Source organism: Triturus cristatus, chromosome 5_1 (assembly GCF_964204655.1).
Source record: "Triturus cristatus chromosome 5_1, aTriCri1.1, whole genome shotgun sequence".
Lineage (NCBI taxonomy): Eukaryota > Metazoa > Chordata > Amphibia > Caudata > Salamandridae > Triturus > Triturus cristatus.
This window is the reverse complement of record NC_140587.1, coordinates 635,590,712-635,604,478: the sequence shown is the minus strand read 5'-3', so window position 1 is coordinate 635,604,478 and position 13,767 is coordinate 635,590,712. Positions and strand designations below refer to the sequence as shown.

At 44.2% G+C, this 13,767-nt stretch overlaps 1 protein-coding gene across 4 annotated transcripts in view; it reads left to right on the top strand.

Moving 5' to 3' along the window:
• The window catches only part of FAM110B (family with sequence similarity 110 member B), a 444,727-nt gene that overhangs the window by 61,170 nt on the left and 369,790 nt on the right, over window positions 1-13,767 (top strand). The gene's annotated exons all lie outside the window — the stretch shown is intronic.

Below are 13,767 nucleotides of genomic sequence, written 5' to 3'. Positions count from 1 at the left end.
TGACCAATACAAAACGGGCTCTCCACTCTGTTTTTACACGACCTTTACACATTGTACACTTTTCCACTAATCTACACTGATGCTGGGGGCTATGGCTGTAGCACAACAATTTAGAACACTGTCTCCCACTGCAGTTGCCTGGTGGTAATGACATTTGGGTCATACTTGGTGTCAGCTTGCTTGTTAGCTTCCCGCATCCACTTCTGGAATCTAGATGCCGCTCGGAAGGCTGATAGAGTGGGAGAATGGAGCATCGAGGTGTGCGGGCAACAGACACCAAACGCCAGCCAAATGCTAGTCCTGCTGTAGGTGCAGAAACCACCAGCGCAGTGTTCTTCTCGTCAATGTGCTGGAGCAAGAGTAAAAGCCCGAAGTTGCATGGTGGGCCGAGTGGGCCTATTCTGCATCCGCGAGTCACAGGCTCAAGCTTTTCATGCAGTTCAAGAACCCCACATAGTGTGTAGCGCTTGGCCCTCAGCTCTTCTTCGCTTGACTTCCTCCTCCTCTGTTAACGCGGGCGCGAACACGGACGTGCAGCATGTAGCATCGGCACCTCAATCCAATTAGCAGCAGAAGCTTTCAAAATCAATCTCTGTCATTTTTTTAGGGTCAAATCACAATAGTACATCTGAGAATAATTTACTAATAGTAGAATTTGCTCAACAGAGAATTTATACTGACTGTTCTTTTAACAGCTATAAAGTATTGATGTGATGACATCTTTACTATCCTCTGGATACCACTTCTAGATGAAGTACTTTCAAAGCTAGAGTGTTAAATATGAAATCACCACTTTTACGAGGAGACGTGCACATCATATCCATGAGTGCATACATCCTACCATCCATGTATAAGTAGGGAAACCGTTTTAATGTAGCTCAAATCGGGGAACCAAGTGTAGATTCATGACCAAAAAACTCACATGACTGAAGAGTGCTTCAGTAAAAGGGCAGTGAATCTGCCGCAGCCAACTGCAACAGACCCTTAGGAAGCTGACTTGGTAATCCAACATATCCAAACACCCCAGTAAATCACACCATTTGACCATCGAAGGATTGGTGTGGCTGGAAATAGGGTCACTCCCGTGAAGAGTTGACATGCATTTGGGTTACTGAATTGGGGAGACCATCGGGGAACTTTCCTCACAACCTTTTGTGTTACCATCTCATCACCAACTCTGTGCCTCATCTCTTATTGGCAGGTGTGTGCATAGGATTCACTTGTTTACCTGACTCTGCCCCCTTTGGATTTATGGCCTTTATCAGGTAACACTCCAGGCACTCTGTCACATACACCTCTCTTTGCACTCACATGTTGCGGCTCTTCTCTTGCCTCACATCTAAACCTATCCGCCAAGGCGAAAGCATCCAATGGCAAGCAGTACTGATGCCCGGTGTGGGCTTAGAGGTGAGCACCGGTAGGAACAATATCTGCTTCAGAAAGTGCAGTGAAAATTAACACGCCAAGTCTAGAAAGGTTTGTGCAGCATATTAATGTTATGTGCTAAACATTTTCTTGTTTTCACTAGGTATTGTTTTTACACACAGGAGGTTCAAGTACAGAAATATTGGCCCTGCCAAAGAATCAAATTTCAGTGGTTAGATGTTTTCTGAGGAGGAAGTATATCCTGTGGAGCAAACATGAAAGCTGTGTTTAGGGATGGCTACTGTGGTCGTCTGTACTGATGGGGCAATCACATGGTAGTCCCTAACTTGGTGACAGAAAGCTCAGGTGGATTGTAATAGTGTGGTCTCGATGCAAGGTCATCTTACTTACATGATGCCTTTGTCCTGGTTGGTTTTATGTCGATGAACTCTTCATGTACAGGAACCCAGCAAGAGTTCCAAAAGGTCAGATTAACTCTCTGCAAGGTACCACTGGAGCATTGATTTTGGGAACCAAAAACCCCCTGAGCAGCAGTATGTCATTGTTGAGCCTGCCAAAGTTATAACACCTGTAGTTTATTTATGGTCTTCAGATGGAGGATGTTTACACAGTCTAGTACAAAGCATGTTTCTTGGAGCACTACTGCATTGAGGATACTCCTTGCGTCTTCAATATGGGATCCGATGGCTCCAGTCTAGTCTTTTTTAGTTGACGGAAGGTCTCCATAAACCAGTTCAAAGCCAAATCCAGTACACACTAATCAACTGAGTTGCTTGCAGGGTGAATCCTGTACTGTTCCAGCATCTTCTGGGCTCTCGAAGCAGGCTAGGAAAGTTCCACAGGAACAGCAGGTTCACTTTATCCTCGTGGACCAGTTGGAAAAGGCAGCCACAGGCCTTGGGAAAAATCCTTGGGTAACGATTCGAGTTAGTAGAGAGGACACCTCACCGTTCCTAAGTAGGTGGAATTGATCATTTTCTTTAGAAAATTTGGGAGAAAAGTGTGGCTCTTTATGAATTGATAAGGCACACTAGACTTACATTTGCTAGTAGGTACTGAATAAAACACCCAACCCGTACCTAACTCTCACGTTTTCATTCTAATGTAATCCAGGTCTCAGAAGGATGTTTTAGGCTTTTGTAGATGGTGGAAAGCTTTGTGATCATGTGTCTCTCCCCTCCCTCAAATCCTGTTCTAGCTCACAAACCAGCCCACAGTAGAACAAACCTTTCATTTGCCTAAAGTGTATACAGTATTTTGCTGTTGAAGTCATGATAGTTTATTAATTCAGACTCTTCCAGAGTTGATGGCTGGAACTTTGTAGGAACTTGTCAGGAACATCTCCTCCCACTTTAAGACTTTTGTGAAAAAGCCTTGTGATGCTCAGTCACTATGAAGATGACCAGTATTGGGAGTTTGTGTGAACTAAGTGGATTATTGCTGAATAATCTGTGTGGATACTTGCTCAATTAATTAACCCCACGTGACAGAGTAATAAATGTGCACTACCCCATAACCTTCTATTATCGTACCCACACCACAGTCCTCTGTATTGAAATCTGATTGTATGTGCTTAGCTCTTCTCACTTCAGTACTGCACCATGTGAGATTGGGAGCCCGCCACACTCTTCCTTTATGCCAGTCACCTACAAATTCACTTATGAAGATCTTCGACCTCCATAGAGAGACTGAGTGTAATGCTAAACAAGATTTATGTCCTGGGATATTGGGAGACAACAAATTGTAAGAAGCCTAATTTTAAAGAGAACATGATATTTCTGTCGAAAGTTGAACTCGAACACTGATGGTTCAGCCAAGTGATACAAGCAAAAGCTGCCCTTGCAAGATGAAAAATGAGACCATGCAGTAAAAGGAAGTGGAGCTAGTCTTTAAATAATTGTCCAAGCAGTGACCAGTTGCTAAAATACTACTTTGAAAAAATACAGTATAGCTGCTCTAATACTGGAGTACTTTTGAAACAAGTAAGACATATGTCAGAGGAAGTGTAGAAGTTACAGTGTCGATAGACAAGCATTTACCAAACTGTGGATCAGGACCCGCTGGTGGGTTGCAAGACAATTTGTGGTGGGTCACGAAAGTCCTGGTCTGTATGTGAGTAATATTTGAAATTATTAACCCTGTATGAGCACCAGTTCAAAGGTGGCGTCCCAAAGTCTAGTTTTTAAACAAACCCTTGCTAGTATTCCCAAGCAATACTCTGGGTGAACCTTTGAGTATTTGTTGTTGCTGTTTCTTCTACTTCACAAAGCCATTTCAACGGAGAATGTGCTCAGTATTCATGAGCATACACAACCATACCACTTGTGTATGACTTTCATACATAAATCGAGAAATATGGATGGGACCTGATGGCCAGAGCTCCCGACTTTGGATCTGGGGAACCAGGTTTGAGTTTCCGCGTAGGCTCCACATCCTTTGATTCTGAGCAGATCCTTAATCCTCAGTACTTGAAATGAAATGAGTCTGACCTTGTGTAATGTAATCTGTTGCAGTGCTCATGAAAAGCATTCCAATGCACTAGGGCCGTGCTTGCACTTTATGAAACTGCCTTACCTCATACTGTGCTGCAGAAGCGTTTTTTCAAATTTACTGAAATCACTAGTGTCAGCTCTAAGATATTTCAGAAGCCTTGTGATTTTAGTGAACGGATGCCACATGGCAGCAGCCCCCTTTGAAAAGTGTTCGAGCTTCAGGCTCCTGTGCAGCTCACTATCTGCTACATTTATGGGCATGTCCATATCTATGCCGCAGTCTGACATTGAATGGTGTGGCCAAGTTTGTGACGTTTACAAACAATTGCTCTTACATAAAAAAGAAATGCTCCTGCCTCATGTCCATCAAAATTAGGTGGGTGTGATTGTCAAAGTTTGGGAAGCTCTGGGATAGACCCTGAGAGATGCTAGGGAACAGGTTCTGCTGAAACACAAAGACACTAAACTCCTTTCTTCTTCCAATCCCATTCCTTCTCTATCGCTGCACGGTATACCCTTCCTGTCTTCTAACTTTGGTTTTCTTAACTCCTTTCCCTCCTTTGTGGGTGATACAACAATCGGATGCTTACTGAAATTCGGAATGATAAAACGCTGGAACATTGAATCCAAATCTACTTCTTCCACCACCGATAGAAGCTATAGCTACAAACCTAATTTTCTGTTTCTATATTGCTAGTCATCTCCTACGCGGTTAGAAGCCAGTACATTTTCCCTTCTCCTCATCTCTTTTGGCCTCTCTCAGTTCATCACCTCTTGTTTAATCTCACCACCACAAATGTATCTGTGTTTATATAATTTATTTCCATTCACCCAAAGACAGAAATGATAAGTAATTCGAAATTAAGGACATTCATAAACAAAAACATTTCACCAGAGGAGTAAATTTCTTTCCAGTCTCTCTGGATGGATGATTAGAAATGCATTGGATAAATTTGAATATGTAGTAATGGCTGTTTTAAAGTTGTTTGAATGGTCATTATAGGACACTGCATATTTTCATTTTAGGATCTTCATATAAGCAGCAAATGTCTGGATTAGGTGATTTTAGATTTGGCATTGCACATGTATGCTGCATTCACCACAAAGCAAGACAATTTATTTTATTGAAATTATCATTCGCTTGACTTTTTTTTCTTTGGCTTTTGGGGTCTGCAATTCCCTGATTAGTATCTGACTTACCCACAGTGTCCCAGTGATAGTCCTCTGCCTGGGTCTTATTTTTTGCATTTATTTGTTTTTTCTGCCTGGGTCTTATTTTTTGCATTTATTTGTTTTTACTTAGTGTTTTTTCTTTTTGATAACCAACTTTATTGAGTTTTAACACTGTGAGAATACACCACTCAGATGACACAAAAAGATACATGGCAAGTATACTGTAGGGCAGATGCATTAATGAAGACAATATTGCAAAGCGAGCAGCCATATAGGAGACCCTGTCATAGAGGCCTGAAATACACTACCGTTCAAGGCTCTGTGCCATTGGCCCAGCTACTTCCCCCATATGCGTTCGTGTTTCGATGGACACCCCCGGGACCAAATACACAGGCTTCTCCTGTTGTGCGCACCAGTCCACTCCCCACCGTCACTGCGAAACTGTGAGGGGAAGCTGGATTTTTCCATTGGGCTGCTATGTTGTGTTTAGCCACCATGGTAGCCATATCCCAAAACACCCAATCTGCTCAAGAGCCATCGGAACCCTCCATAACCCCAAGCAGCATCTTGACTGGGGAGAGTTGCACCTCCCAGCTCAAAACCTCAACAAGTTGCCTGGTGATGGCCGTCCAGAATTTATGGATCGCCGGGCATAACCATATCATGTAGTAGAAATCAGCAGCGCTTTTGGAACAGCGGGGACAAGTGGGAGCAGGAAGAAGGTCTACCCAGTGTAACCTGGTCAGGGTGAGATAGGTACAGTAGAGATAATAAGTTTTGATCAGGTAGAGCAAGGAGGAGATATGATGCGAGACACTATCACGGCATCCCACCAGCCTTCATCTTCAAGGGGTACAAATGGGGTGGTGATGTTGTTTTTGCATTTGTCACCCCGAGTGGGAAGGGTATGCTCAGACGTGAGTCCCGTGCTCTCCATGCCACTGGAATCAAGCTATCCTGGCTGACGAGGGCTGAAAGCCCGAAACCGGTCCTAGGATGCTTGTTTTCAGTCCAGGGAGGACCTGGCTTGGCAGTTCGGGCTGGACTGTTCCCATGGGGCACAGGGTCAAGACTGATTTGCATATGGCTGGGTTCAAACTGAAATGGCATGGTGAGCAAAAAAACGATGGATTTAGGCCCAGATCTCTGTACTGGGGTGAATGTATGACATTGTTCTGCATTCTGTCCGTCAATTGTTGTTTTTGCATTCATCTTCAAGGGGGCCCAGCCAGTTCTCCCAGCGTGCTCTAAGGTGATCCAGCGTACCAGGGGCATTGATTATAAGGCTGCAGTAAATCTGTGCGATGCCTCCCTTGCCCAGCACGCCCATGAGGAGTTTGGCCTCCGGGGTACTGAATTCAGGAAGAGAGGCGTCACAGGATAAGTGAACATGTAATGCATGGAGTAGTTATATGTATTTGTCTAATTGAGAAAAGGTGAGTGTGTAGGAGACTTGAAGCTCCTGAAAGGAGCTTAAGTGGGTTCCAGACCATATGTCTTCTAGTTGCAATATGCTGTTGAGGTCCCATGTCCTGAGACCTGCCAGTGCGGCCGCTTCCTTCAACCACGTACCGTGCCACAAATGTGGGTGAGGAGTGTGAGTTTTGTTAATCCACTTAATGTGTTGATGCACAACCCTCCAGGCCAAAAATACCTCTGAGCGACCTAGCAGCAGAGACTGTGGATCCGTATGGTCAGACCCTCCAGGATTTCGCGATTCGCAAAATAATTGTGAAATCAGCTGAATAAAGCGATGACTGCGATTTTTGTTTTTGGCTGCAAACAAAATAGTGACATCTGATTGGCTGTATGCACACACGTCACTAGGTGGTGCTGTGCTAGCTAATTTAGAGGTGGTGAGTAATTGAACAAGCTTTATGGATTAGAGGTGCCAGGACAGCTCATGGCTCCAGCGAGACTTTTACCTGATAAAGGAAGACTCCTGAGAGCGCAAACTCATTCCAGTTCGGCTGTTGCGACATGGGCGGGACTAAACACCAATCTAGCGAGTTGAGGCCCTGGGCTCAGAGCACACACTTTTGTATTGCCGCATTACAGCAATCACAAACGACAATGTGCTTTCAGTATAGCACTCACGTCAGTCTTGCAGCTATGCAGCACTGTATTTAATGCGCACAATTGAAAAGATGAAAGGCGAGTCAGACCCAAAGATCGACTGCAGCAGCCTGCACACATCTCTGTGGCAGGCGGATTTCCGTTCTGGGCAAAGTGTGACTCGCTTATAAATCCACTCGTTCTGGTTTCAATGAGGTCCGCGTGCTCCAGTAATATGTAAATATTTGTGCACTTAGGGGCATCCATCGCTCTCCTGACATACCATGTTAGCTGTTAAAAAAACCGCACAGCCAACATAGCTAAAACCAATGCATCACATCAACAATGTGAGCTACCGGCATCCAAGAAAGGTTCTCTTCGGCACGCAAAACATGTCTTCAAAGGCGGCACAAACACCCTTGTAAGATGTGTAAAACCGAGTCTAGTCTAGTGCTTCCCCTTGGATCGTGGCAGCCTGAACTTCCTCTCGCCTACCAATGTGTATACTGGGACCGAGCAGGTCACAGGTTAGGCCAGTTCAGGAGAAACAGGTCTGTATGTGACCAGATTTTAGTTCGAGTTGTGCCAACTCACTCTTTCATCCTTCCAAGGGCGATAATACGACTGAGTTTCAATTGGTTGATACTGGCAAACCTCAAGTAAGCACCAAAATACATGTGAGTAACTTTACGAGTCATTTTAGCTGAGAGCTGCCAGAATAAAGCTGTGGGACTGAAGGATGGATGGGTGCACATTTAGGAGGGAGATTTTGGGGCAGAAGAGGGAGGATTGTGTTCTGTGATTCAGCCGGGGCCTGTGCAGGTAAGAGCAGTGGGGACAAGTTTCAGAGGGGCGTGATGATTTTAGAAAGAAGCAAGCAGTGCTTTTGTGAAAATATAAACTTTTGCAGTAAAAGTGGTTATCTCTTTCCTGCATCGGACTTATCGGTGAGGAAATCCATCTTTCTATTTTGGAATTTTAGGAGTTTGCGTTTCCCAGGGCAGTATATGAATTTCATATTTGTGCGAGTGCATGGCCTCTTAAGTCGTGTACAGATCAGCGCAGTAATTGTAATTCTGCCACAATTCAAGGTTGACTACGGTGGTTACACTCTTTTGCTTGCCATTGTTGTATTTAATCTGTTGATGTGTTGGTTTGTGTGTGATACATTAGCAGTTTGTAAGTCGCTGTTAGAAGGGTAACATTTTCTCAAATTGTGATATTAATCCTGTTCAATAGGGTTGTTAGGCTTTTTTCAAAGGTGGCTGCCAATGTTTCTTGCGCGTTCTATTGTATTTGTTTTTGGGCATCCCATTTTTAAATGAGAACTGCGAATCATGCACGTCCTTACAGAATGCCATGTAATATTTAGGTGCATGATGTTTATTTGCCGAGACTTTGATCTTGTTGCAGGAGTTTGGCAGAATGTGATCAGTTAAGGATGGCACATTAGCAAGATGAGTTACATGGGCAAAACTTGTTAGGAGCTTGCCCTTGTCTTTCATCAAAATAAAACGGATGTTTTTCAAGCTCAACAGGTACTGTGTTGTGTTTTTTTCAACTACTGCTATACACGTTTTAATGCCATAAAAACAAGCCTTTCTAAACCCTTCCCTCATGTATCCCTCCTAGACTAATCAGATACCTCCTCTTTCTCCCTAAGCCACTCCTAGAAACCCATCCCCCTCTATATCGCCTTTACTCATCCCAAATCTCCTCTTACTGCTATGATCTCCAAATAAATACTTTTTAGACCCTTCCCTCCTCTTCTATTCCTCCACTATCCTTATCAATCCAACTAACAGACTCACATGTCCACAGCTCAAATTAATTTCATATTTCCCTATACTAATTCACCACTAATCCTTTTTGGGTTCTGGAATAGTGTGCTACTCACCGAAAAACAACTTGACACCTTGTCAGGGTAGTAAGCACTGTATCAATGCAATTACATGTCAAGGGTCCCTTCTCTTACAAGTGACAGTTCCACCTACCCCCTACTGCCACCATCAACAGCCAACTCCCGACGCCAGGCTTCCCTCTGAGGAGCCTTTAGATGTGCCCTGCATGCACCAGACGTCCATAGGCCGATCTTTCATTCCAAAGGGTCCCTTCCATCTGCCCCTCTTCCATCCTCAATCACCCCCACGCCCAATGCCAGGAATCCCTCTGAGGAGTCTGCAGCAAGCACATGCACCAAGACACCACAGGCCACCTCTTTCCCTCTGGGGCTTGGAACCGCTTGCCCCAAGTCAGCACAGTGCCATAGAAATCAGGATGGCTAGTTGGGCTGTTGTGCTTGGCTTAACCTATGATCCAGAATGTTGCCACAAAGGAGAATATAGCAAGCAAACACTCTCAGACAGTTTAAACATGTATATTTCAAATTGGAAAACTCTGCTAAAACAGTTTCCATGATTTAAGGCTGAAAAGGAACGATTTCAAGTAAAATAAAGTGCTGCAATAATGCTCATAATTTCCATTTTTGTGCCGCAAAATTTGCAAATTTATGCCACAATATTCTGGGGAGTCTGTATATGATATGCATAATGTCAAGAAATCCCAGGAGTGTCAATTCAGCCAGTCATTAAACACCAAAAGGTGGGATGCGAGGTAGTATAGGTAAAGGTTTGTCAACCCTAGACCTCCATCGTATGGAGCGCATTGGCAGTGAGGGACAGCTAGGTGAGGCCTAGAATTATGCCAGAGGAACAATGATGCCAACCTATCCATATCGCGACACCATTGACGAGGTAGGAGTATTGGGAGGTTCTGAAAAACATAAAAGAATCTCAGCAACATCTTCATTTTGTATAAAGCGATCCTACCCATCACATTTAACGGTAGGGACTGCCATTTTTATAGGTCCTTTTTAGCTTTCCGCTCCACTGGACCGAGGTTAAGAGACCAGGTGAGTTCAGGGTGGCACCCCACCATTATTCCCAGATATCAGAAGCTGAGGCGGCATATGGGGATGTTATCCTGCCAGTCTGTATACTCTTGAGTTTGGGCCAAAGGTACTAAGACCAATTTAGCCGGGTTAACATGTAGGCCCAAAGCGTTTCCAAAACGCTGAAGGAGCTGCTGGCATGGTGGACCACTCACATCAGGGTCTGGCAGGAAAAGGAGGACATTGTCTGCGTAAAGTGTCCCCCATCCCCCTGTTATCCCTGTTTCCTAGTGCCACCTTGGATTAGACACATGAGTGGCTCAATCGCCAGAGCAAAAAGGAGGGGAGACAGAGGACATCCTTGTCGGGTCCCCTGCCGAACAGGGAAGGCATCAGAGAGCACACCTTTGATCTGAACTCGCGCCATGGGGTTAGTGTAAAGTACGCAGACAAACCTGCAGAAACTGGGGCCAAAGTCAGCTTTTACTAACATGTGTTACAGGGAAATCCAGGCCACTGTGCCAAAGGCTTTCTCAAAGTTGGTCAGGAGCAAGGCTGGGCGGAGTGGGAGCCCAAGACAGTAAGCTAGAGCAACGTAAAGACATTGAAGGCTGTGCTGTCTACTTCTAGCTGGCATTAAGCCGCACTGGTCAGGGTGCACAAGAATGTGGTGGACCTGTTTGGGTCTGGGAGCCAGAATGGTAGCTTAAATCTTGACCTCTCCATTAAGGAGAGAGATCGGACCATAGTCCACACAGAACGGCGATGGAGTCTGTGTATTCGGAAGAAACAAGATAGTGCCTGTGTCTATATCAGCGAGGAGTCGGGTATCCGGGTATCTTTAGGGTTGGCATAGTATTCAGTGGGAGACCCATAAGGGCCAGTAGTCTTCCCACAAGCCACAGCCAAAATGGCTGCTCCTACTTCGTCAACTGATAAGGGTTCCAGCACTCTAATCCGGCTTCTGACATGACCTCTAATGGTGGCCTTGCTGTCAGCCCGTAATGTGCCGAATGAGCGGACAGTGCCCTTGTTAGTCTGGAAATAAGTTTGTATGTCACCTTCTAAGGCCTGTGTGTAGGATTCATCTTTGAGGTACCAAACATTGACCCACCACATGGGATGAGGCCCATCCGCGGGTGAACCTGGTATTTTTTCTTTATTTTTTTAAAAACTGAGTTTAAAACCTTTGTGTAGAGTCATGCATGACAGGGACAGCAATAGATACAATGTTACATAACGGTGTAAAATACATCTCATCCACATAGCCACAGCTACAGATTTTAACATAATGTATCTATTAGAAATATTGAGGTTGTTCCACCCTGACCCCAGACATTCTTACATTTATATGGACACCCTATGGCCAGATAAACTGGTTCTTCAATCCTGGAACAATTGCCCATTGCTCTTAACTATACTCTTATTGCGGAGCTGTGACTGACTTCTAGAACATTGGTGTTGTCTCTTTTTGGCAATAGAGTGCTGATGCCCCCTAAGATTCTGTCTCCTGAGGGGCCCTGTCCAATGTTGTCCAGAATCCACAGGAGTGTAGTCCTGGAAGGGGGATCAACAGGTTACTCAAACATCTGAAGCAGAAATCATAGTGTTGATTCTTAGTATTAGTTTATAACGCTACAGCGCCTAATGCACATGGGTGTGTGGAAAGTGCCCAATACACCATTAACAGTTCTGGGGTGAGGTATGTTGTATGCAGATAATGTACATGTATTAATTGTATTTTGGTTGATATTGCAGTCTTCAGGCCATCCCAGCGTCCCTTCAGTTCTTATCAGCTAAAGGACCCACGTCTTTTTTCAGCCCATTTTGTGCTCGGTTCTGTAAGCAAATCTAGTGCATTGGCTATTATTAGCTGTGTAATCTGGAGATCCCTGCATTGGACAAGTGGCTCGCGTTTGCTTCTAAGGGACTGTATTGAATCCTAGTAATAAGTTAGTTTGTTGAACCTGCTCTGTGAAAATTCAAATGAAAGGTTTTGCAAAATGTATTGGAGCTTGGAAAGTAAGATCATTTGAAATAGGGCTATTCTACCCAAGACGTTCTGCAGTAAACAACTCCCCACCACCCCCCCTCAAGTTCTTTTTGGAGTTTTTCTGTTTAATTTTGATTGCCACTTTAAGGCCAAAAGGATCATGAATTTTCCCCAGTTGATCTTTAGTCCCAAGGCCTCTCCATATAGTTTGATCACTTCCAATATTCTGGTTTCTGTGCACTAGTGGTTCACCAACAAAAGTTGCATATCTTTGACATAGAGAGCTGGCTAGTGCTCAGATCAGATACAACTTTATTTCGGCGATGAGACACAGCCATACCAGCATATTACAAACATATTTTCCATCCCATGGGGTAGACACCTAGTTGGGCGTCACATGGGATCCAGGCCGCCAATTACCCCATTTCAAGAGCGGAAAGTAGCCACTAGAGGGACAGCACTGCTTTGTATCCGCTTAATCCTGAAGAGTGCGGTGATAGGACACCGTTCGCTATTACTTAAGCTTGGTTCCGGTGTTATTGGCTTTTCATGTAAAACTGGAAGCATGGGCTAAAATTCTTCTACTGCAGAACCTGAAAGAGAAATGTCCAAATAGTGTTGAAAATCTTCTCAGAATTGACTACCTTCAGACCATTGTGACACAGATAGTTGTGCGTCTGTGCTAAAGTCATCTCGAGCTTTCTAAAAGCATTCTCTTTTGCTCTGGTCTGGTACGCAGCCATTCTGATCTGGGTGTATTAGTGAGGGGACATCTTCCAAATATCTTGGCCTGGAGTTTGATGAAGATTTTCGGCTTGGTGTTAATCAATAAAATGGGGTGGTTGTCATACTTGTTTTTGATGGCTTTCTCTTCTTTTTGCTGCCGACCTTGAATCTGAATGTTGTTTTTATGTAGGCATATTGTGTTTAGATGATTCGTGACTCTAGATCAGTGATGCTTAAAGTACGGCCTGGAGGCCGCATGCGGCCGACTTGACCTTTACATGCGGCCCCCTGATCAACAGTCACAGAACCCAGCACTAACATCAAAAAGACATTAAATATACAGGTAAGCCTTTATTTAAAGGTTAATTGAAGTTTTTAAAAAGTAAGTAACTAGGTTGACATGATAATGTCTCTTCAAAATTCAAAAGGTGTATTCGTTCCACACAATAGGATTAATTTCAGGCTTTCTGGTTTCACGTTGTACAATTCAGCCACTAGATGTATATGCTTTTCTTCCCCTAATAGCCTTGTTAAAGTCCCTCGCCTTCGGCTCGGGCCTTTAACGCTGGAGCGGGCCTTTAATAGCCGGTATAGCCCACTACGGCGGGCTATAAGGCTATATTAGCGCATTTTGGAAGACGAGTGTTATATGCGGGATTATGTTATATGTGTGAGGTGAGGTTATCTCATCGCTATTACCTCCTTAGTTCCTAATCGATTACTATACAAGTGCCCTTTCAATAAATGAGCAATTTAAATCTTTCACTACCCCCATCTACTCAGTGTTTAAATATTCTGCTTTGCTTGACAGCATATCTGCACTGCTGAACAGTGCTGAACGGCAGGTGGCCACTAAATCTTTGAACTGATGCCTGCAATCAATGTGCACAGCAACATTCCAATTTATTTTAATAGCCTGTGATTATTGTGGGATTTAACATTGCCTGGAGAATTGCTGCCCTAATCACAACATTTCCCCCCACCCCAAAAATTTTACAAAGGCTTTACCCAGCCTTGTCTGTAAGTGTTTCCCTTTCAAGGGATGTGCTTTA